Below are 25,065 nucleotides of genomic sequence, written 5' to 3'. Positions count from 1 at the left end.
GGTCCTAAATCTGGAGGGGCGCAGACAACATGTCAGCTTTCAAGCTAATCACTCTTAATGTCAGGGGTCTTAACTCCCCTCTCAAAAGGAAGAAAGTGGTTCAATGCCTAGGACAGGAGAGACAGGGTGGCCCTGCAGGAAATGCATATTAAAAAATTTGACAAATATAAGCTTAAAATCAGAGGCTATCCACACATATTTCAGGCCAATGCCTTGCGGAAGAGAGGAGTGGTACTCATAGCTATCCGGAACTTACCATACTTGTCTATTACGGGCACTGAGAGGGACATTGAAGGCAGGTACATCATGGCGAATGTCAGGTGGGAGGGTGGTACATACACTCTGGTGTCAATTTATGCACCTAACACAGGACAATTGGACACAGAAAATGAACAGGGACGCTAAACCCAATTGATACATTTCGATTCGTTGATGCATCCAAGACTGGTTGGTTTTATTCTTCAGAGACATTTAATATACAACATAAATTGTATCCAACTTAAAACATATTTTTCAGGACTCTCATCAATTCACAGAGAATATCCATATATGATACATTAGTGCTCACCCAAGACAAAATACCTCGGATCACGGTACAGAACATATACAAACCCTTCAACCCTTGAAGGGGGGACATGGGAAAAAGTTTACAAAAATCATCAGAGTGTGCTTAATTACACAATTCAAAAAGTCAACACGGCTGTATTTCCTAGCTGCTGTTATGTCAGCCTTCAACAGGACGGGACGAATTATGGTGGGAGAGTCCTGTGGGCTCTGTCAAAAGATGGACAGAGACATGTGTCTGAAGTGTATGTCGGGTTATTGAACATTATTTCACTAGTAAATGGCCAAATAGATGGGTTACTAAATATGGGGAATCTCCATGTTGGGATTTCCCCACTATCTTACTGTGTTAAACAAGCTGGTGGGGCGCTGTTGCGCCGAAACAAGATGGCCGCCTGAGTGTGAAGCTCCTGACGACAAGGGCACATCTTTGCAGATTTAACCGCTAAAATACAGCTGTGCCAACTATCACTGCTATGGCCGCGGTATAAGCTGACATTCCACCGACATCCTGAATCTGGGACCCGGAGACCCTCTGTGGGCCCTGCTATTGCTGTGGGAGGCGTGGCACCGCGGACACCCGGCTCTCCCCAAGGCAGTGCTCCGAGAGCTGCTGATTCGTGCTACTACTCGGCGCCACGTGTGCGGCCTCTGTGGGGGAGGGGCGCCGAAGCCCTGGAGGCGCGCGGAGCGTCCCTGCTACCGATCTGCCAGACCAGCGGGCGGACTGGGATTTCCCTGCGTCGAAACGTGCCGGCGGTTGGTGCCTGTGCCTTTTGGCTCCCTTCGCTCTGGACTGCACAACACCGCGCGGCTGACCTGCTCATCTGCCCGCGTCCCCCTCCCGAAGCTGCTGGAGTACATCCGTGATGGCTTCACTACACTGCATACTAAACTAGACCATATGAATGGGTCCATCTCCTCCATAAAAGCCCATATCGAAAAAACAGATGGGCGTGTGGCGGAAGTTGAAACTCGACTGGAGGCTGCCGAAGATGTACTGGGCTCTCTACAGGCTGAGGTCTCCACGCTCACCGACCGTGTGTCGGCAGTCGAGAAGAAAAATGATGACCTCGAATCCCGTTCGAGACGTAATAATCTGCGTATAGTTGGAATACCGGAGGACAATATTACAGAATCGATGGAGGATTACTTGGAACGGATTCTCATGACACTTCTGGACTCTCCTAAACGTTCCCCACAGTTCGCCATTGAGAGAGCACACCGAGCCCTGACCGCGAAACCTAGACCAGGCGCCCCCCCTCGGCCCATTATAGCCAGGATCTTGAACTTCCGGGACCGTGATGCCCTCCTATGGGCAGCCAGGATCAAAGGTGAACTTACACTTGGAGCGGCCAAAATCCACCTCTACCCAGATTACTCGGTGGCGGTGCAACGGGAACGTCAAACATTTGTAGCTGTGAAGAGAAGACTCTGAGATCTAGGAGTCAAGTACTCCATGCTGTTCCCTGCAAAATTGCGTATTGAACACTCCAACAAAACCTTTTTTTTCACGATCCCAGAGGAAGCCTCTAAATTCCTGGATGAGCGCTTCCCTGGCTAATCCTTTGTCATCGCCAGTCCAGTCTAGAATGTTGCTGTTAAGTTGGGCTGGGTCGGCAATAGACCGGATTTAGTCTTCTTCATGATGGCTCGATGCTATGCATAAAGGCATTGAATGGTTATCTGTTGTTATTGTTGTATTGATCCTCTCTACCATGGCCCCTTGGGGCGGTTTCATCTCACTATGTTTGTCAGTTATTGACGCCCTATCGACGCTTTAGACTCTAAATGCACGCGGGCTTTCTGACGGGATACCAAGGCCGGGAAGGCCCATGATTATAAACTGTCATGTATATCGCTTATTCGCTTATGGTACTGCATTAACATATTATGGTAGCCCCATTTTTTTTTTTTTTTTTGGTAATACCATGATCGCTTCACATATGGTCTCTAAACTGTATGCACTAGTGACTCCAGCTGTATGCACACTTTGCTTACCCTCTACAGTCCGTTGCACCACTGCTTGGTCAGCTAACAGCCCCCAGGCGCAGATGCCGAGAAGTTTGTTATTGTTGTGGGGGGGTTTGGGATTCATTCCACAGGTTTGGGGAGGGATGTGGGTGGGAACCAGGGGGAGGGGAAGTTATGTTAAAAAAGTCTTGACAACCACCAGAGAAATCACACATGGCACACTACCGCAACACAGAGGTATAGATGGAGTAGAACGTTGGTCCAGGCCGCATTGGACTGGACCGACCCTAATACGCAGAACAAAACCCAAGCATACCTTCCATATTAATGGCGAATAGTAATGTAACCTTTATGAGCTGGAATATTAGGGGACTGGGCAACTACAAAAAGATGAGGCCAATACAACTCTATGCTGAGCGCCACGGTACACAAATCCTTTGTCTACAAGAAACACACGCCTGTGCTAAACAGTGCGAGAGGTTTGCCAAGCAGTGGGGATCCCAGAGGTATTACACAACTTATTCTACCCAGAGCAGAGGTACCCTCATTTTAATTCACAGAAACCTGAAGTTCAGCTGTTCCCAATCACATGTTGACCCCCTCGGAAGATATATACTCATTATTGGTACATTGCAGAATCGAGATGTAGCTATCCTTAATATATACGGTCCTAATATTGACAACCCTGAATTCTTTCTTCACCTAGCATCGCTCCTTGAGAGTTACCCTCAGATCCCGATTATATGGGGCGGGGACTTCAACACGATTCTGGATGTCACCTTAGATAGATCGGGCTCCAGACCTCGCCAGTTCTCAAGGGCAGCTTACACAATCCTCACAACCCTCCCCCGGCTGGCAGTGGTGGACGCCTGGCGATTAGTGTATCCTGACTCCCGCACGTATATCTACTATTCCTCGGTCCATGACTCTCATTCTAGGATAGATAGATGGCTGTTGTCGGATATACTAATTAGGTGCCTGACCCATCTGGCAATCCTTCCCAAAACTCTGTCTGACCACTCCCCGGTGGTTATCTTCCTGAACTGGGTACATGACCTTGAAAGATCAAGACAATGGAGAATGAGACCCCATGCCCTCCTTGACCACACCTTTGCCTCCGAGCTTGAGTCGTCCATCGAGGAGTTTTTCGAAGTCAACACAGATTCAGTCCCCCTTCGAGCTACCCTCTGGGAATCATTCAAGGCCTATATCAGGGGTATCGCCTTATCCAAAGGGAGTGGCATCCTAAAAAGCATCCGGGAGGATATCGCTGACAGCGAGTCGACCCTTGCTAGCTTGGAGTCCCAATACGCGCATGATCACTCCCCCGACGTACTGGCATCATTGGGTCGTGAACTGGATAGATTCCGTAATCTTGCTGAGCGCAAAGTTAAATTCCTTGATAACCATCAGGCAGTTAGGCGCTACGGGGAGGGTGCGCGGCCAGGCCGTGTGCTTGCCAGGTTAATTCGCCACGAGTTTGGAGCACCCAACATCCCAGCGATAGAGAGATCTGACGGTACACTAGCCACTTCGCCCCAAGACATCAACACAGAGTTTCTTACATTCTATACTTCCCTTTATTCGAAGGTTGATGGGCCCCATGTTTCAGAAATTGACTGCTACCTTGAGAAACTCCCTCTCACGGCCCTGTCCTTTGACGCCACTGCTTCCCTAGACAGACCCTTCACGGCAGAGGAACTGACTGAGGCCATTGAATCACTCGCTGCAGGGAAGGCCCCCGGACCGGATGGTCTTCCTTTGGACTTCTATAAGCATTATGAATCTGCCCTGGTCCCGCAGCTGCTAGCTCTGTGGGAGGAGGCTTGCGAAACGGGCACACTTCCCCCTTCACTATGCGAGGCCATGATAACAGTCCTTCTTAAACCAGGTAAACCTCCTACCCAGTGTGGTTCATACCGCCCCCTCTCGTTAATAAATTGTGATGTAAAAATATTTGCTAAACTATTGGCAAACCGCCTGGCTATATTCATGCCTGATATCATACACCCTGATCAGGCAGGATTTGTGCCGGGTAGGTCCACGTCCCTAAACCTTAGACGACTTTTCAACGTGATCAGTAGAATTAATCCCCAAACACAGGCGGTGGCAGTCACGCTGGACATGCAGAAGGCATTTGATTCAGTGTCTTGGGAGTATCTGTGGCGAGTCATGGAAAAATGTAAGTTTGGCCCCAATTTTCGGTCCTGGGTCAAACTACTATACACCAACCCAGTGGCAAGAGTCCGTACTGAAGATAGGTGATCCACCCTTTTTCAGATAGTCAGAGGAACGCGACAGGGGTGTCCCTTCTCGCCATTGATCTTTGCAATAGCAATTGAACCCTTTGCAGACATGATGCGCCAATCACACTCTCATAGAGGCCTACGTTCAGCGGGACAGGCAGACATTGTCTCCCTGTACGCAGACGATGCCTTGCTCTACATCCGCTCTCCCGAAACAAACCTCGTTCCGATTCTGAATGACGTTACCCGTTTTGGGCATATATTTGGTCTTAAAGTTAACTGCTCTAAATCGTCCATATTCCCACTCACAGACAACACACAACCACCCTCTGACCTGTTGGGCTTTACTTGGTCCCAATCCACCTTCACCTACCTGGGAGTATCGGTCTCCCGTCATGCTGAGAAACTGCGCACCGATAACTATCAGAATTACCTAGCTGTTTCGACCACCAAAACCGCAAGTTGGGCCCGACTCCCTATCTCCCTAGCTGGTAGAATAGGAATACTAAAAATGGTCGTGCTGCCCCAACTCCTATACCGCTTCACAAACATTCCACTGTGGCTGGGCGATGGATTCTTTAAGACGCTGCGCAGCATTACTAACACCTTTCTTTGGCACTCAGGAGCGGTCCGACTCAAACTGAATACGCTCACTGCTCCCAAGGAACTGGGCGGGTTCGGTGCCCCTGACTTTTTCATATACTGGGTAGTTGCTCAGTCCCAATTTGCCTCCTATTGGTTTAGCAAAACGAATCCCCCTCCTCATATCCGTCTTGAAAAACTGAAGGTTAGAGAGCGTACGATTGGTTCCCTCATTCTCAAGCCAGCCCCACCAGACCCCAATTCCTCAGACCCCATGACAAGTATGTCACTTGCTCTTACCAAAATAAGGACAATGGTTGCAACCCCTAATCCGTTTCATGGTGACCTCCCACTTTGGAATTTCCTCCCTGATGTCCCTTACATTCCTCAATCCATTGTTGTCCGCTGGACGGTGGCAGGTTTGTTGACTCTTCGGGATGTCTTTGTGCGGGGCAATTTCCTGGAGTGGTCGGATCTCCCCCTTGCCCTCAAGCGGAGACCATCAGCATGGCTACAGTACTCTTCACTTCGGAAGGTCCTAAAAGCTAAATTCCCCGAATTTCCTACAGTTCCACCAGATGATCCTTTAATAGCTGAAATCTGTAAGTCCGATTCCTTCAGAGGGAAAGTATCTAGACTCTATAATCTACTACAGATCAGGGCCGCCCCCTCATTTGTTAAACTTAGAATGAAATGGGAGGAAGATCTTGGAGTTGAGATTGATGACGAGCGCTGGGCCCGTATGTGCGCGCGAACCCAAGAAGTATCGTACAACTCCAGGTTCAAACTACTGCAATTCAAGATGCTACACAGGTATCCCCACACACCGACTAGATTGCATCGTATGTTTCATGAGACCTCTCCTAACTGTCCCAGATGCGGCGCTGACCAGGCTAATTACATACATATGATTTGGCACTGCCCGCACCTAACACAATACTGGCAGGACATATGCTCCACTATATCAAACATTTTAGACTGCACTATAGACCCCTCTCCAATGCGCTGCCTTTTTCATGACCCTCCCGGTTTGAAACGTGATTCTAGGAAATTGGCAGGTCTTTGTATGATGTTGGCAGTCCGCTGTATAGTACTGTGCTGGCTTCACCCCAATGCGCCCACATATGCGCAGTGGCTCCGGGCAGTCACCTGGGCACATGACACTGAGGAGGCCTGGGGGGCAACACAACACCCACATTCAAGACCAAGGGACATATGACGCAGATTTCGGGATTACATGTCTGCCCTGGCCTCAGACTCGGAAGCCTCTTCTCTACCCCACTCCCCTCAGTGACCCTCTATGGGGTATATACCCTCCTCACTCTGGTTGCAACTCTTCCCTTATTATTTGTTCTTGTGCTCTGTTCGGTTTATGATGCATTGTACAGTGATGCCCCTGTGTTGTTGATCGCAAACTGATTTCACGGTGTGCTTTTACTAACTGTGTTTCTCTGTGTGTTGTCAAGCTGAATAAATAAAGTTTAAAAAAAAAAAAACAAGCTGGTGTCACGGCATAGATATCGGATGTCTGGACTGCAAAGTAGTCCGGGAATAATGACTGTCAATCATCTGTTGATGTGCTTCAAAAGAATCTGTCAACAAGGCCCCATATTTGTATTAAAATATTGGTCATTAGAGTGAATAGATAGCCCCCAGTTTGTCAATGAACAAAAGGACCACCTTACTCTGTCTTTGCTTTAGATAACTCAGTGCGGGGACAGATCCTGGATGTCTGTGTCTCCGCAGGTAGTCTGGGGCGTTGTTAAGTGGAGTGCATCTCGCCTGTGAACAGAGAGATGACTCCGTTAGTGACCTCTTATGGTCTTGGACATTTTTTGAAACAGCCATGTTAGGGATGTTGTACTTGTAAGATCTGGACAGTAGTAGTCCGATCTGGCCGGCGCGCATGCCATAAAGTGGCATGCTGTTGCACCAAGAGTGTAATAAACGCGGGTGCAGATACCCGATCACGCTCTATTGGTAAAGTATAGAGTCCTCTTACCTTGTTCTAATCTGTTTCTGTGCTTCTCAAAAAGACGGCGCTGAAAGGCCTCCAGTTGCCTACTGTGGAACGCTGTAATATGGCTGTGTACGAGTTGTCATGGCCACCACTGCCTTATGTAGCAGTGGCCATCTTGTCTACTGTCAACGTGGCAGTGTATAGTGTTCTGCCGGACCAAGTGTAGTCTGAGCAGTAATGGGGGCACATACATTTTCAATAATTCATTTAGGTATATACCCATCGAATCAGTAATTACTGCACCAAATTCTGACATGTGTGCGTCAGTTGCCATGGCAACTCGAGAAGCTACCCTGCAACATTGCCCTAAATATATTGAAGTAGTCACGAATGCTAAGGATAAAATCCCCAATTGCAAAACACTGTATTCACCAAATGTGGTGACTGTTAACAGAGCCCTGCTCTCTGCTACTAAAGTGGTTGTAACAATGGACGTCATGGCAACTAGACACTCTTGCCGGAAGGTGGCCGCTGGTGTCAGTTATCAGGGTGGTGTCCTTGAGGTTATTCTCGTCTGTGGAATACACTCGCTGTAGGACGGCGGTCAGTGCTGGCACAAAATACAAAAATGGTGATTACATATGAGAACGCCTCACTGTTGGACACACACGGTTGGGGTGAGAGGTTGTTCAGCGTTAATCTGCACCATTGTGAGTTAGCATCCAGCATACTGTACATTTATACATTGCCAACAACTTCTAAAACATGATGTCAGTATTTATTCATACATTCAAAATGCTTGCATGTGGAAGTGCCTCACTTACAATGGTGGAAAAAACCAACCAGTCTCGGGTGTGTCAATGAATCGAAGTGTATGCATTGGGTTTAGCGTCCCTGTACATTTTCTGTGTCTAATGTTAACCCACCTGGGTAGAGCAGGGCCATAACCAGGAGCCCCTTTTGTTCTAATAGTCCTAACACAGGACAAGACAGGTTTCTGAGGTCTGTTCTGGCCAAAGTCAAGCGGTTTGCAAAGGGGAAGATCATTCTCCCTGGTGACTTCAATTTGGCATGGGAGCTGGTGAAGGATAGGATCGCCAGAATTTATCACAACCAGGTGGCCCCTTCTAAGTCGTTGACAGAGCGTATGGTAAAGTTTGCTTTAGTGGACTCTTGGAGGGAGACGCAAGGGGAAATCAGAGATTGCACTTTATATTCTCATATCCATAGGTCTTTCTCAAGGATTGATTATATATGGCTGTCTAGTACCTTGCTGGGACAAGTGAGGGAGGTAGACCTGGGGGAATATAGCTTTATCGGACTACACACCCATCATTTTCACAGTTTGCCAGAAGAGGGGTGGGCCGTGGATTTTGAAATGGAGGATCCCAGAACACCTCCTCAAGGATCAGGTGATCTGTGAAGACCTGCGGGACAAGACTAAGGAATTATTTCTCCTTAATAAGACGCAGGGAGCAAAGGAACATATTGTGTGTAACACATTTAAGGCCACCATGAGGGAGGATATAATTGCAAAGAAGGTGCAGGGAGATAAGCAGCTAAACCACCTGCAGGTGGAACTGGAAACACAACTCAAGCAGGTAATGGCCTGATTGGAGAGAGATCCAGACAGTGCGGTTAGGAGACAGTCCAGGCAGATTAAGGGTCAGTTGGGGGTGCTTCAGACCAAGAGGGCCGAGTGATTGCTGTCATACCTGCAGCAAAAATACTATGTCAAGGTAAATAAGGTGGTTTGCTTTTTGGAAAGACAGGTGAGTAGAAAAGAAGCATCAAAAACTATTCTAAGAATTAAAATGAGGCAGAAAGGGGAAAGTTCTTTTATCAGAGACATCATAGGCAGGGTCAGGAGAAGTACCTAGCCGGACGCTCCATGCAGAAGATTCTCCCGGGGGAAAAGGAAGAGTTAGAAGAGAATTTTTCACCATAGGAAGGGAGGACTGTGATTTTGTCTTTGCCGGGCAACAAGGCCCCTGAGCCAGACAGATTTCCTGGGATTTTCTATTAAGCATTCAAGGAAAGGCTGATCCCGATACTAGTTTCTCTCTTTAACTCCTTTGGGGAATCAGGGCACATTGCCCCGTCCATGGAGGAGGCGAAGGTGGTGTTTCTCCCTAAACGTAATAGGGTCATATCCGCCTATTGAGCTGATTAAGATAGATGCGAAATTATATACAAAGATATTGGAGTCTCGGCTGGAGAATCTACTCTCTAACTTGATCATCCTGGATCAGTCAGGATTTATTATACACCGACAAACATTCAACAACACATGATGAGTGTGTCACCTATTAGAGAAAGCCAACATAACCAACACCCCGTCCGTGATACATGCCTTAGACGCGGAAAAGGCCTTTGGACGTGTACAGTGGTCTTTCCTTTTCCGTATCCTGGAGATCAAAGGCTTCTGGATGGTAAAGGCCAATTACCAGTTGCCCACCATTCACCTGGCAATCAATGGTCTACTCTACCAGGGGATATGGGTCTCCTGAGGCAGAAAACAGGGGTACCTGCTCTCCCCGCTTCTCTATGCGATCCACTTGAAAACGTTGCCGTCACATTTAAGAGTGGCACCTGACGTTAATACAGTTAGCTTTGGAGCGGAAGAACACAAAGTGATTGCTTTTGCGGATGGCATGCTGCTCGTGGTCACAAAACCAGAGTCAACCCTGCCGGCAATTGCTAGAGAGCTCAGTGAATTTGGCACTGTTGCAGGTCTGAAGATCAATGGCCACAAATCAGAGATGCTCACCACGACCTTGCCAGAAGGGCAGATTAGGGGACTGAGGGAGGTGAGCCCCTGCATCTGGGTGGACAGAAGCATTCGGTACTTGGGGGTTCATATTACCAAGTCCTTGGAAGCATTATACCAGGCCAATTACCCTCCTCTGCTAGAGAAGGTGCAGCAATCGCTGTTAGACTGGGGACCCCTGCCAATATCATGGTTGGGAAAGGCTAACACCCTGAAGATGGTGATCTTTCCTAAGATTCTATATTACTTTCAAGGTCTCCTTACACCGGTACTTCAGAAATCAGAAATTCTTATATGGAATAATAAACGCCTACGGATTTCCATGAGGACGCTAATGGCACCGACCCACAGGGTGGTTTTGTGGGTACCCAACATCTGCCTCTACTACCTAGCAGCTCAAGTTTGGGTGATCTGCAAGTGGTTTATGGGTAATCAGAGCAAGGTATGGTGGAGGATGCATAGAGCGGTAGTGTGGAAGTCCCTCGCCGAACTTCTTTGGTGCCCAAGGTCGGACAGGCCACGAATATGTACTTAACCAGGATTACGACGGTGGTGGGAGAGGTGTCGGATTCCTTGGTTCGGTTAGTGGCTCTGATAACCTTTCCATCTCCTTTGACACCACTATTTCAAAACCCTCAATTTGGGCCAGGACAGGAGATGGGGGCTTTTGCAAGGTGGGAGGCAGCGGGGAGCCACAAGTTAAGGGACATGGTGGTGGCCGCGGACATTAGGACTTACCTACAATGCAAACAGGACATTGGGCTTGGGGAGGTGGATATGTTTAGGTACTCGTAGTTGAAGCATTGGCTTAGGAACCCAGAGGTCTTGAATGCTGCGACTAGGGAGCTCACCCCTTTTGAAAAATATGTGAAATGCAACTCCGGGGGGGACACACATGATATCGACTCTCTACAAAATATTTTTGAATCTCCCGACATCACCAAATTCGCTGTACGTGAAAAGATGGGAGGCCACCCTGGGACATGCAGTAGAAGGGATCCAATGGGCCCGACTCTGGGGGACATACCCAATCTTACTAGTGCACTGCAGGTTAGGGAAATGTGGATTAAAGCCATTGTGCAGTGGCATCTCATCCCTGAAAAGTTGCCTGAATGCTACCCGGCAGTCTCTGATAGGTGTTGGAACGGGTGCAGGGTGCGATGAGTTGGGTGGCAGCACATTTGGTGTAGCTGTAGGAGTTTACAACCCTTTTGGGAGTCAGTTACAGTGGGAATAACAGGGATCATTTGGTTACAGGTTCACTGGGACCTTGGTGAGGTCATGTTGGGGATGGGAGAGGTGATTGAGAGTTTGCCGTCTAAGGCCCACAGGAAAGCTTACATGATTCTTAGCATAGCAGCCCCACTACTGGTGGCACAGAAATGGAAAAGCAAAACTGTTGCTTTGGAGTGGATGACTTATTCAATTCAGTGGGACCAGCAGCAGTACAAAGCAGACTGGGACTTGGTCCTATCGTTTTTTCGCAGTGACTGTGGAGTGGCCATATTTCCACAACAATTACGGGTGTTGTATTTGGTTTGATGTCATCAAGAAGTAAGATCTCAATGACCAGTATGGGTGTCCAGCTGTTCAGTGTTGTTGTTCATGGTTGGTTGGGGGGACAGGGGGCTGTTTTGACTCTGTTGAAAATAGCAAAATGTTTTTTTTTAAAGTAAAAAATAAAATCTAATTCAGCATAGGACAAAACACATTTGTTGCCCATCATATCAGTACTGAACGACAAAGATATCAAATAGCCAACCATCAAAGGTCCTTTAATTCAATCAAAGGATCATGGAGGAAATAAATCACTGAAATGATCTTTATTTTAGATTTTATATACACATCAAACACGTTTGCAATTAAATAGCTAGTATTTTATATGCATTAAATATACACTAGTTGTATCAACAAAAATAAGTCAACTTTTAACCTTTTCTATTTCCTTTCCTCAAAGTATACCAGATAACAAATGATTATCACCCACCAATGCAAATGTTATGGTATGCCATGTTAATATGGTTTTATACTGTGTCAAATCACCACTGTAGTCTAGGAAACTAAATTACAAATAGTGGCTATTATGTTTTATTTTCAGAATCTGGTAACAATGCAGAGACAACAACATCTATACATCTGTATCTTAAATTAGATTATTGTAGTTTTATCTCTAGGGAGTTTTCAGTGTGCTATCAACACCTTGTACGCCGCTCTTGAAACCAGTCTTCTTTCGGGCTGTGACTCACTTCTTTCTGCTCGTTATTCTAAACACTTCTGTTTTCTTATTTTACTGGACCTGTCGGCTGCTTTTGACATGGTGGATCACACTTTACTTCTAACTTCTCTTTCTTCTTTTGGCTTATCTTGCTCTGTTTTATCTTGGTTTCATTCCTATCTATATAATCGCACATACTTGGTAACTTGGGCTGGGAGTTCTTCTCATACCTCACCTCTTCTTCATGAAACTCCCCAAGGCTCTGATTTTGGACCTTTCCCCTTTTCTCTTTGCACTTCTCCTTTAGCGCATATTATTTAATCTTTCAGTATCTCACGTCATTTTTATGCGGATGATAACCAACCTTTTTCTGTTTATTTCTTCTTTCACATATTCTATTCATGACAACCTTGCTTCCTGCCTTTCAGTCATCAAAACATGGATGTCTGATCATTTTCTTGTTCTTAACACAACAAAAACTGAAGTTCTCTTTTTCCCTGCTAACACTGTTCCTCCTCCTTCTCGTCCTCCCTTTGTCTCTTTAATGCCTTCTCGTCTTCCTACCTCTGTTTCTGCCCGTAATCTTGGTCTTCATCTTTATCCTGATTTATCTTTCTCTAATCATATCTTGATTACATCTCACTTTTGTTGTAATAACCTTTTCAATATTCAAAACGTTCCTTTTCTCACGTTTAATGCGACTAAACATTTGATTTCTTCTTTTATTTTTTTCACATTTATTCTATTGCTCTACCTTACTCTTTGGTCTCCCTGTCTCTCGTCTAGCTCCTTTTAAGTCTGTCTTTAATGCTACTGTTTGTTTGCTATATTTACTTTTCCCTCGTGATTCTATGTCACTATCCTCTCTTGGATGGTTATCTTTTCATTCCTGCCTTCAATTCAATTTTCTTAGTATTGTATTTAAATCTCGTTATATTCTCGCTCCTCTGTATCATTCATCTCTTGTTTCTTCTTATGTCCTTTCTCGTGCTTTACATTCTCAGACTCGGTTCTTGTTATCAGTTCCACACCCCCATGCCCTCAATCATGTATCTGTTCTTTCTCTTTGCTTGCCCCATACCAATGGAACTCTCTTCCTTCCTCTTCATTCTGTCACTTCTTGACCTTTATTTTGTACTTCTCTTAAAAACTGCCTTCTTTGTTTTAAGACAATTTTGCATAGTTTGTGATTTTACTCTGATTGTACTTTAAGTGTATCTTGTTCAGCGCTTTAGCATAAAGCACTATATAAATTACAAATAAAATACAAATACAAATGCCCATAGATTTACTTCAGGCCTACATCTAGCGTGTGATTAAATTGCACCTGCCATCCCCCATTGAAAACAAGCATGGCAAAGCCAATAGGTTGGGCATGTGTAACTGTTTATTGCATATTTTTGCTAGCATACAGGTTATGTATGAGAAACGACAGCATGGGAGGGAAGAAATGACAGAAAGAGGGGCAATCAGGCGAGGTTGGGAGGAAGAAGGAAAGAATGACAGAATGAGGGAGGGAAGCCACACAAAATGTGCCAAAACCAATAAAACGGAATTTGCCTACACTCATGATGAGACATCTTCCGATATCTATAAAGGATGTACTTTTCATAAATTAAATACTTACTGATACATTTAAAAACATTTGTTACAACTGAAAAGACACTTACGAGTGTGAACAATATCTTTTTGTGCAAGTGAAAAATTGGAGAAGTTGTTTCACAAAAGCACTCAGGGATCTGCACGCAAATGTAAGTGAAAGAATTTGCTCTGCATCTCAACAAAAATTGGTCTAAATAAAGGAGTGGCAAGGGACATTGGACAGCATGAATTAGCTTGTGTAGACCAATGATATTAAAATGTAGGTTTAGGTTTACCAAATTTTCGTGCATATCATTTGGCCTATTCATGTCAATTTATTGTTCCATTTCTACTGGTGGAACCAAATGATTGGACGATTGATGAGTTGGGGTTGGTGGGTCCACTGTTGGCAAGGGCGGCTCTAACTATGACTAGTAAGGTGAGCTGGAGGAATCCCATAACTGATTTTTTGAGGAGGAGCTGGAAAAGATTGTATGAATTTGTAGGTACTGATGCTCTACGCTCGCCAAATGCTTCAATTTGGTTGAATTCGGCTGTTAAGGATAAAGGAGAGATGTTGTTCTGGGTGAAGTGGTTTTTGGCTGGAGTGTACTGGATTGGTGATATCTGGCAGAATGGAAAATGGCTGCCGGGGAGAGAGGTGTGTGAGAAATGGCACATTGAACATTTTTCAGAGTATGATTATAAACGCTTAAAAAGAAGTATTGGGTTGGTGAAGTGGGAGGGGGATCTGAATGTGGAACTGTTGACTGTGGCGAGAAAACATGGAAAAGGAGGACTCGCTAGCAGGGCATATAAACATATTGTTTTTAAATATAAAGAAAATGTGCATTTGAGGGAAGAATGGAGTCATCGGCTGGGATATGATATTACGAAAGTGGAGTGGATGGAAATGTGTAGCAATGTGAGACTGTGTTCACTGGATTTGGGTGAAAGATCTAGACAGAAAAAAATATTGAACAAGGTTTACTGGAGCCCGGAAAGGATGATGAGGCGTGGATTGTCTGAGTCTAATGATTATTGGAAGTGTTTAAGTGATGTAGGTACATTGGAGCACATGTTATGGCACTGCTCTATAATCCGTGGATTTTGGTCTGATCTATGTGGAATGTATTTTTGTGTGTTGGGATTTGTTATTGCACTAGATTTTAAAACAATGATTTTAGGTGGTAACATTTTGCTGGATGATCTCACACAGTCACAAAAAAAATTCTTGTTCAGAGGGGCATTGGTTGGTAAAAAGTTGTTGCTGCGAGTGTTGAAATCACAAACGGTACCGTTGTCATCTGACTGGGTCTCCGAGATGCATTCTCTATCGAGTATTGAGATGATGATCTTCAGGAGACAAAAAAATCAGAAATGTTTTGAGAAAATTTGGAGGACATTTTTGGATATATACTAGATATTGGCCCTCATTACAACACCAGCGCTAAACCATGGCACTATTAGCACCATGGTTGGTGCCGGTGTTGTAACGGGTCCGCCATGGTTCAATGGGGAATTACCACCCCATTCCAAGGTTGGCGGTGCGGTAATTCCCCATTGAACCATGGCCCTTAACAATTCCCATTTTCGGCCCATAGGGCTCAATGGGACTGGGAAAGGCGCTAAGTACGGTACCGCAAATTTGCGGTACCGTACTTAGCACCAAGGTCCCTTTGTGGGTCCCTACTTTAACGGCTGGTGTAGGTTAAATGTTTGACTAACTAATGAAACCCTGGGAGAGTGAATCAGAGCAGAGGCTTTGCTGATTTTCTAAAAGGCCAGATATTGTTGATACTTTATTCCGTCTGGTGGTTGAATGTAAAACATTTGCTTGCAAAGGACAGTTCTTGTTTGAGAAGTTCTTCCATGATATCTGTTTTATTAATGGACATGGACTCTGGCTTCGAATATTGCTGGGGTAGATTGTCTCCCTAATCTTAGCTACTAGTACATTTTGAATGGAGACCTTTCCTAAATATGATGAGTACATTTTTAAGAACAGTCGTTTTGCTCTTTGTTCTTATTGATTTGTATAGATTATTCAGGGAATTAAATATTTATTTTTACGGTTATTATTGATGTTATATTTTTAAAGATAACTGTAATATTAATTGTTTTCTTTTTAATGTGTGTAACCTTATGAAGATTAAATGTTGATTGGTGAAAGGTTTGGATTTGAACCAATAACACCTTTTAATTAAAAATGAATATTGGGAGAGTTCCTTATTGAGGATTACAGATAACCATAACAGTGACTACAAATCATGTCCAGGTAGGCATTGTTGAAAAGGCCAGAAAATGGTACACCTCCCGGTCAGGTACCAAAAGATACATGAACCATTCTTGGTGAAGCAATCAGCTTTCGATAACCTAAACAAACATTAACTCACTCATAGGCCAGGGTAATGGAAGAATCCACTGGTGCATGTTTCTTTTCTAATACTTAAAACAACGTTGTGAGGAATTCATGAGAAAGTTCTTGAGATTTTTCAGAAAAATTGGCATTTTGACACACCGCAGCAAAGATACCACAAATTGAGGATGCATTATGATCCTCGCCTGGTTCTGCCTCAAATAGTCTTTGAATAGTGGTTAATTCAAAACAGAGAGTATGCAATGCAAGAGTGTTTACATCTTGCATCAGAGTTGTCATATGAAACGGCAAAGGCAGAATTGAATTACAGTATCATTCAACATCTGATGTATTGCTAAGTGCATGTTTAACAGGCTTTGCATTGCACAGGGGCGTTTGCTGCAAGTAGGAGGTAGGAGCTGTGCAGGAGGTATCTGCGCCCCTGCATTTTCAGGCTTTGGTGCAGATTACTTTTTTCTCTGGCAGAAAGCTCCAACAGGTCAAGGCATTAGACCGCACTGGGGAGAATATGGCACACAAAGCCGGTTGTACCTCATGCAACATCAGCTGCTTTAAATCCTTGCATGCAACTAAGTATAACCCAGAAAAACTTTGCACATGAGGTAGTGCCACATGACATGCCTTCCTACATCAACCAATGCCACATCTAAACTCACGCCTTGAGATTTTTGCACTGTGATTGCCTCGGCAGAACACACAGGAAACCTTTTTCTTTTCGAATCATGTCTTTAAAGTTCTGGAAGTGTTCTTAGGTTCTGGCTACAAGATGCTCGCTCACTAATGTGATCAAACTTGACGAAATGTAACTCATTAGAAGTAATTCAGTCATAAGTCACAAATGTAACCATTAAAGCATCAATCACAATTCTGAACTCCACGTTCAAGTTATATCTTAACATAACTCAAGATTTGGCTAATATTGCTCTTGGCCTAAATGATTTCTCCAAGACAGTTGAGTGGGCCCACTATAGTAAAACTATAGTAAAACATCATTGATTTTAATATTTGAGTGGAGAGTTGAGAGTAGCATAGCTGGCAAAGTTCACAGGTTAGGGGACACAATGGTTATCTAGAGTTTTTTGCGGACTGTATGATGTCTTTGACAAAAGACTGGGCTTTCCACCAACGTGTTTCTGGAATTACTAAGGTAGGAAAGATACATAGGAGAGATGATCTGATCATTAGCACATAAAAGGGGAAGCTTAGGAAATGACTTAAAAAAGCAGTAATGCAATGTGGGCAGAATTCTGATGGTGCAATTGAATTGTTAAAGAGATTAAAGTTGCAAATTAGGAGATAGGACGTCAAGGATTACAACACCAGTGGAGACTCATGTTATGTGTTATTTATAAACGAAATGTGATCACACAAGCACTGCGACCCCAACAATGCCGAATCCTTAAATGTTGCAGTTGTTTTTGTGGATTCTGCTACAATTACATGTGGGGGTGGGTTAGGGTGATATATGATGTAATGGAAGTATGGGGTCCTGTGGGAGGTCTGCCCTGCATATAAATTCGACATTTTTGGATTCAGCATTTAAAAGTCGTAGTGATAACATAGATCCAACGAAACAATAGAATGTTCTGGGGTATAGTGAGCAATAGAACATTTCAGTCGTATGTTGATCAAATAAATCCCTAAAGTGCATACGGATGGGAGTCCAATTCAGGAAGAACATTTGAGTCACCCACGCAAGAATTGAACCACCTATTAAAATAGGTTCTATGTGCAATTTCCGCTTTTTGAAGGCCGCACATAAAAACGACTGATTTATTTCAGTTGATTTTGTGCTCCCCATCAAAAGCTGAAATAGAACATGCCTTGGTGGGTTTCTTTGAATTCCGGGGTTTTTTCCCCGAAACCTCCTTTGATCCCTTCTCTCCTGCTCCCCCACCACATACACACACAAGCATGCAAACAGTCAATCACTTACATTTCACCCCTGTCCCTCCCTTCACAAACATTCCTTTTCACACACACAGAAACAGATAGTAACTCACTAACATGTCACTCCAGCGCCGCCTCCTCCTCCTCCTCCTCTGGGTCCCGCCGCACCTGTCAGCCTCTGGGCGCACTCGTGTGCGTTGCTGGGGCTGACTGTCCGATTTAGAAAGACCGCTTGGACCGGTCTCTGTGCGTTCTTTCTAAAAAGGTCATTTTTAAAATCGATTATATGCAATCGATTTTTTTCACTGAGTAGCCTTACAATAGCCTAAGGTTGTGTGGTGAGACATGGTCAACAAAGAACTTTAAATCAAAATAATACAAAGATCAAAAAACCTCTGGTGCTTCTAACGGCCTACCAATCAGCGCAATAAAAAAAGATCCAAGCTTTTGGTCTTTAACTTTGACACGCTTCTTTGACAACAACATGAATATTGAACTAAACCTGCAACATTGAATGATGCTATCATAGTCACAATTTTTCAAAAAGCAAGAAGGGAGCATCCTTGCAACTATCGATTTATTGCATTAGTAAGGCCACTAGTACAATTGTGTTGTGTTAATGGGTGAAGTAGAGTCCTGGGTAGTGTCAGACAGTATTTTACTTAATTTCCAGACAACATTCAGAAAGGGTTTTGTCAACAAGTCATATGTATTAAGTCAAAATGCCACTACATCAGACAACTCACATTTGTATGCAACAATTCTAGAATATTCAGCAGCATTCGTTTTGATAGAAATGTGATAGGGAATAAACTAATGAGATGGGGGATTGAGGAAGGCTTATTAAACCTTTATATCCTGCTCACGCAAACGCTAAAGTTTGAGTTTGCCACAATTGGCAAGGTTCTGTTGCGGCAAACATGAAAACAAACTGTGACCTGAAGCAGGGGTGCATTCTCGCCAATCAAGCCTCCACTCTTCAAGGGCCCTTGTGAGCATATTTCAGATCAATCCACAACCAGGTTCTGATGAATTCTATTACTACCATCCAAATACTAGAGTTATGCCCACTTTTCCCTCCCTCTCAACGCTTCCCATTTCCCTTTTCCCTTCCTCCACAAGCTCCAGTGCTGTAATATCATAACATAACATCACACTGAAGCAATTAATTCACTTTTATTTGATTGGGGGTGGGGGTTATTAAGTGTGTTCATCACCCACAAGCATCATTGAGCTATGGATACTGAGTAAATGCATATATTAGTATCCAAGGGCCTTTGCCATCTCCTGTCTGGACCTGTCCCCATCTATGGCCCAGTGCGTGCACCGAAGACCGTTTGTGAACCAGGACCTCTTTGTGCCGGTAAGCCTTGTGGGGCTTACATTGGCCCTAATCGAGCGTTGGCACCCTTACAGCATGGCTGTAAAGGTCCTACACTGTGTTGTGTAGGACCTTTACATCGTTTTGCCTCTTTTTTTAGTTTACTGTACTAGATTTGTACCGTGAAGCGCTGACCAGGAGGCTTAAAGGTGCCAACCAAAACAACAAAAAAAAACATAACAAAATAAAACAAAAGGGACAGAGAAAACAGAGACCAAAAGAGTCAATAATAACAGAAAGAGGACCTATTACAGGGTTAGAGTAAAAAGAACGTCTTGAGTTTCTTTCTGAACAAAGCTGTTGAACTTTCCTTTCTGAGATCCAAAGGCATTGTATTCCAAGCAGTGGGGGCTGCTGCAAAGAATGGCCCTTTTTATACGTGTGACAATCCACAAGCTGGAATTCTTAGTTGGGTAGTACTGTTTGATCTGAGGTTAAGTGTATTAGATTCTAGAACTTTCCTTAGTCATAGTGGCGCCAGGCTATTCAAACACTTATGAGTAATCACAAGGAGGCAAAAACTGATTCCGGCTTCCATAGGTAGCCAGTGCAAACTCCTTCTGGCCCCGGAGACATGGTCTCTTCTCTTGAGGTCCATAATGATTCTGATGGCTTTATTCTACATGGCCCATATCAGATTTGGGCAGGCCAACTCATAGACTGCTACAATAGTCAAGCCTAGAACCCATCATAGTTCTGGCTAGTATCTCTCGGTTGGCCATCAGTTTTATGTAGTATGAGGCTGAAGAGACCATACTACTAACCTGTGCCTTCATGTTGAGGTTATGATCAAAGTAAACCCCTACGGTCTTCACTTTGTTTTTATAATGCAGCCATCAATTGGAAACTGAGCATATTCAGTTCCCATCTGGTTTTAGCCTCTGTACCAACTAGCATCAGCTCTGTTTTACTAGCATTCAGGTTGAGACCATTATTATACATCCATCTTTGGATCAGTCCTCACAAAGGTTGCCAGAGAGAGGGATCACACATTGTGTGTCATCAGCGTAATTTGTAAAGTCTATCTTATTGTTTTCTAAAAAATCAAGAAAAGGGACAGTGAAAATATTATAAAACACAGGAGACAGACAAGCCCCCTGTGGTACGCCTTGTATGAGCTCAACTGGTTTTGCATCCACCACTGTACTACTAACACAACATTGACAATTGCTGAGAAATTATTCGACCCAGCAAGCCGCTGATCCTGAAAACCCTGCCACCTCCTTTAACCTGGAGATCAGTAGTACATAATCTACCAAGTTGAAAAGGTGGCGGAGAGGTCAAGCAGCAAAAGCGTGACCATCTGCCCCTTGTCCATAAACCTAAGTAGCCTAGACTTAAGGTCCAGAAGGGCAGTCTCTGCACCATGGTTCTCCTTAAAACCTAACTGCCATGTGTTAGGTATATTATTAAGTTTAAGATGGACCATAACTTGGGTGTATGCTACACGATCAAGAATTTTTAGCAGGAATGTGGAGTTAGAGATGGGTAGATAGTTCAATAGATTCAATGGGCAAAGACAGGTTTTTTTCAGGAGGGGTGTAATCCAAGTATTCTTAATGCCAGTAGGAAAATTACTTTCACTGAATGAGGCATTTACAAATTTGCACAAGATGCTGATTAATAGAGGGGAACATGTTTTATAATCATGGCAGGGAATGCATCCCACTTACAATTGGTCGGTTTCAGATTCCCTATTATCAGTGCCAGTTCAGATTGAGTCGCTGATTTGAAGACAAACCTCTCTTCTGGTGTCCACAGCTTTTGGGTGGTATACGTGATTTTTTTTATCATTGGGTATCATCACTTTCTTTGCCCATTCAATGTTATCTTTAACAGTGTTTAATTTACTAAACATGTCATCCCGAATCGAGGGGCACCGTTCACCATCCCTGGTAATACCTTCTGTTGTAACCTGACTTGGGTGTTCCAGTTCCTTCAGAATTTTAAACAATTCCCTTGGTTGGGATTGATCCTTATTAATTCTGTCATCAAGACAGGATTTTTTCGCAAGGACAACCGCTGCTTTGAATCTTTTTGCCGCAGTTCTATATGCCTCTTTGTCAGGCTCCATAAGATAATTGTTCCATCTATAGAGGGTTTTGATTTTTGCACTCTTAAGAATTTGTAGATCTGGGGTGAACCACAAATTAGCCTGCCTCTGAATAACATTTTTTGTTTTCCAAGGGGCTAGGGCATTTACGGCCTTCTGGAGAGCACACTGGTATTTCTCCGCAATTTCATCCACAGAAAGGGAGTCATTAATTTCCTGAGACAAGGATGTTAGCCATGGATGTATGGCATCAGGGATGAGATTCTTGATGTTTCTACATATCACAGTGGTCTTAACAACTTTCCTGTGTGCGATCGCCCTATCGCATACAAAAACAAAATGAATAAATAAATTATCTGACCATGGACTCGGGGATATCTCCTGACTGGCTAGGGATACATTATAGCCCACTATCCAGTTCAATGTATTACCTTTATCATGTGTAGGTGTCTTTACAAGTTGTTCGAACCCTAGGTCCACTAAGGCCTCATCAAGGGACTTGGCTTGTGTGTCACTCCTATAAGTCAACCAGTAATTAAAGTCTCCTAGAAGAAGAACTTTAGTATTAGGTTTTCAAAAGGAAAACAGTGAGTTACGTAATTGGTTAGTAAAATCATGGTTTATAGTCAATTGTTCGACAGTCATAGTGTCAAAATACAAATGTTTCGACACAAAAGGATCGACATTTTATTTTTCAAATGCATGTTCTTTTTTTTTAAGGGGGTTTCCCCCAAACCGCTAATTTTATTATACGAACCAAAAAAAAGACATTTCAATTTTAAAAAATGCATTTGTTTCAATCCTTTTGTTTCAAAACTATTGTATTTCGAAACTAGGTTTTTGAAATTTTGACAGGACACCTAAAATCATGCATGACAGATGGAGGTGTATACACGAGAACCACATTAAAAGTGGTTTCTGCATCTGTCCTTATTTTTATGTGTAGTGTGTCGCATCCATCAGGGTTTAAGGAGTCAATTCTCCAGATGTCTAGAGTAATTTTAGAAATAAAAGAGACTCCTCCCTGTTTCTCATCTAATCTGTCCTAAAAGAGGATGTCATATCCCTGGGGTATAGCCAGCGCCAGTGAGGGGACGGCCACCGCGTGGCTCCAGGTCTCGCAATTGCACATATATCTATGTCATGAAGGACTATATATGTTGCAACATCCAAATCATGTTTAAGTAGAGATCTTGTATTAAGCAACAGACCTTTTAAACCTATCATGGTTCTAGTAGCTGAGGGTATGTGAGGCTTACTCAGTGGTGTTATTGACTGAGTATGTGTGTCCCCATCCATTTTTATTTCTACCTGACCATTATTTAACATAGTTGTTATCGGTATGCTCCTGAAGCCATGATGTCCATTCAAGTATTGCGGAATGCTAATATTCTCTGCCTTTGCATGTATTACTGGTGGCTGAGCACTCTGTTGCTCCCCAAATGGTTTTAGATAGGGCACTAGTTCCTCCACTCCTGGCATGTTACCCCTGCTAGAGTGGGAAGCCAGTGCCGCTGTTTCCCTCTCAAGAAGGCACTCACGAATAGTAGCAGAGCAGGTGCGGACGTGAGAGGCAACTCCTCCAGTTGTGTGGTCCTAATCGCAGATCTAGCTTTGGCCTTCTCAATCAAAGACATAATGCTGGCATTACTCATATCGACTTACTTAATCGTGCAGAATTCGGCCTTGCACCCCCGAGCGTAATGGACCGCCACAGACCGGCTTGTCCTGATGACTCTGTGTTCCCGCTTCTGCTAGATGTGGATTGGATGGGACTCTGTTTATATCCTGGACACTATGGGAGCCGGCAGGCTAAGCCAGATCCCATATAAGGCCCACATCCAAGAGCCTTTGCCATCACTGTCTGTCTAGGCCTTTCCGGGCGTGTTCAGCACATCGGCCCCTACTTTTCATGCTCACTTTCTTTGCACCGCAGCTTCACTGGAAGCTCTGCTCTCCCACTGGATTCACCTCAACCCCGTTACTCTCTGAGTTGTGCAACCTCCTTTTCCGTTGGTAAGGATTTACATACCACTGAGTTGATGTGCATGCCTTGAACCGCTTGTCCAGTCCTCAGGGTCCATCATCTTACTTTGTCATCCCTGCTGTCTCATTGAACTGTGACTCTGATTGACTCTCAGCCCGCCCCACCTTTACCTGCTCTGCACCCTCATGATCGAACCTTTGCCATGGCGGTCTATTTTGCAACCCCTGACTTACTTTGCCTCGCCCTGAACATGAAGGCTGCCTGATACCGTTTTTATTTCTTATTCAGCATTCTGGTGTCCTGACACCTACCTTTTCGGCCCACTGCCTGCCTCCTACCAGACCTTATGTTAAACTCAACACTGTCCGTTCCATCTTGCTTCCCTGCTCCTAGCCATTCTTATCTTCTTTTGTACATATACTCCTGTCCTGCTCCCTGTCTCTTGAGGCATGGCATGCCAATGCTGCATTACTCCCACTTGCTCCTGCTCACTGATGTAGTCCCCTGACCGTAGGGTGAGGCTTTCCATTACTGCATTGTACCTACTGGTTACGGCATACTGATGTAGCCTTCTGCCCCATAGGGCGAGATGTTCCATTACTGCATTGTGCCTGCTTGTTACTGCATACTGATGTAGCCCGCCTTCACTGTAAGGTGAGGCTCTCAATTACTGCAGTATACCTACTTGTTACTGCATACTGATGTACCCCTCTGCGCCGTAGGGAGAGGCTTTCTATTACTGCATTATAACCATTTGTTACTGAATACTGATGTACCCCCCCTGCACCGTAGGGTGAAGCTTTCTATTACTGCATTGTACCTACTTGTTACTGCATACTGATGTAGCCCCCTGCTCTGTAGGGTGAGGCTTTCCACTGCTGCTTTTTACCTACTGTTACTGACAAAAGTGCAAGTGAACAGTGTACCCTTTGACTCCTCCCACCTGGGCATTGCTCCTTTCCCCTGCCCCTCTCTTCCCCCTCTCTCCTCCATTCTTAGTCTCCCTCCCCTCTCTCCTGAGCATTGCTCCTTTCTCCCCTCCCTACACTTCCCCTCTCCCCCTCCATCCTTGTTACTGCACTGGCACAATCCGAATTGTCCCATGACCTAGCAGGAACATTTTGTCTGTCCTCCCCTTCCCTCCCCAACCTGGGATTGGCAGGTGAGAGAAGAGGTCATCCATTTAAGAATTAGGCCCTCCAGGCCATAGGATTTCAGATGGTCTATCAGTATCTGATGGTTCACTGTATCAAATGTGGTGGCCAGATAAAAAAAGCTGTGCCACAGTCTGTCCACTCTCTAATTCCATCTCTATATGATCAGTCTTTGTAGTTGTTTTTAATTTAATGCTGTTGCCTGGTTTAAAATGCAGCTGATCCGGATCAAGTAACCCCTGTATCTCAACAAACTTTGTCAGCTGGCATGTTACTGCCCACTGCAATTGATTGTCGAGGAAGGAGAATTGAAATATGGGGTTTAATT

The 25,065-nt window shown here is 44.4% G+C and overlaps 1 protein-coding gene across 2 annotated transcripts in view; it reads left to right on the top strand.

Moving 5' to 3' along the window:
- LOC138516180 (uncharacterized) overlaps window positions 1-25,065 on the top strand; it is a 341,043-nt gene that overhangs the window by 159,678 nt on the left and 156,300 nt on the right. The gene's annotated exons all lie outside the window — the stretch shown is intronic.

The sequence above is a fragment of the Ambystoma mexicanum genome, chromosome 6q, assembly GCF_040938575.1.
Source record: "Ambystoma mexicanum isolate Mex_15411 chromosome 6q, UKY_AmexF1_1, whole genome shotgun sequence".
NCBI lineage: Eukaryota > Metazoa > Chordata > Amphibia > Caudata > Ambystomatidae > Ambystoma > Ambystoma mexicanum.
Note: the sequence above shows the minus strand (reverse complement) of the source record. Positions and strands in the feature narration are given on the sequence as shown.